At 27.6% G+C, this 937-nt stretch overlaps 1 long non-coding RNA gene across 2 annotated transcripts in view; it reads left to right on the top strand.

The window, feature by feature from the left end:
• The window catches only part of LOC128248102 (uncharacterized), a 42,846-nt gene that overhangs the window by 35,730 nt on the left and 6,179 nt on the right, over positions 1 to 937 (top strand). The gene's annotated exons all lie outside the window — the stretch shown is intronic.

Here is a 937-nt window from a genome sequence, read left to right as displayed (position 1 = left end):
ATATATATATATATATACATATGCCTTTATGTTTATTTGTGTACTTGTGTGCATGTATAAATGTATGTATTTATGTGTGTATGCATGTCCTTTTATATGTGTGCGTTTACAGGTTTATACAGAAGTGTTTTAACGTATTTTCTTAGATAATTTAGGAACGCTATTTTCAACTCATTTTCTCCCCTTTCTCTCTCTCTATGTGTATATTTCTATCACTTTCCTTTTTCTTCCTCCTGCCACTTCAGTTTCTTCCCCCGAACACTTCTTATCCTGGTTCCTTTTCTAACTTCTAACAAAGTTGTACAGTCAGTGCATACACACGGAGAGGTATGATGTGTATATATTTGTATGTAGATACCTATGTATATATTTGTATATATATTCACATTTATATTTTGCCCCTATATGTTTGTATATATGTATGAACGCATGTACCAACTTTTGTATATGCGTATGCATATGTTATTAGTCTGTGGATGTATATGTGAATGATTGTATATATTTCTATGTGAATAATGTTTGTTTATCTTTTAAAGCTGTTAGGTCTCTGTAAGTGAGCATTTTATTATAAACAGAATTATATTTCACTATTAATTAATTTAATCTGAGTATACACGTTTTTCTTCTAGCTAAAGTTATTTTTGACTTAGGTTTTACTTCCATTTTGCATATAATTTTTAGATCTTTTAATTCTAATTTTATCACCGTTTCTTAAGAAAAACCGTTATTTGAAAGGATCATTGAATCGCAAGCAATTTCAAATGTATATCTGTCAATGTAAATTATATATATATGATTATAACCTTAATATTTTGCTTCATTCTCAATAAAAAAAATATCAGAAGAATGGGAACTTCAGACTGTGAATAGCAGTTTTTGCGAAATTTATGATGTTTTTACAGCTCTAATAATAATGTATATATATATATATATATAT

Source organism: Octopus bimaculoides, chromosome 6 (genome assembly GCF_001194135.2).
Source record: "Octopus bimaculoides isolate UCB-OBI-ISO-001 chromosome 6, ASM119413v2, whole genome shotgun sequence".
Classification (NCBI taxonomy): Eukaryota; Metazoa; Mollusca; class Cephalopoda; order Octopoda; family Octopodidae; genus Octopus; species Octopus bimaculoides.
This window is presented reverse-complemented; position numbering and strand designations above follow the sequence as displayed.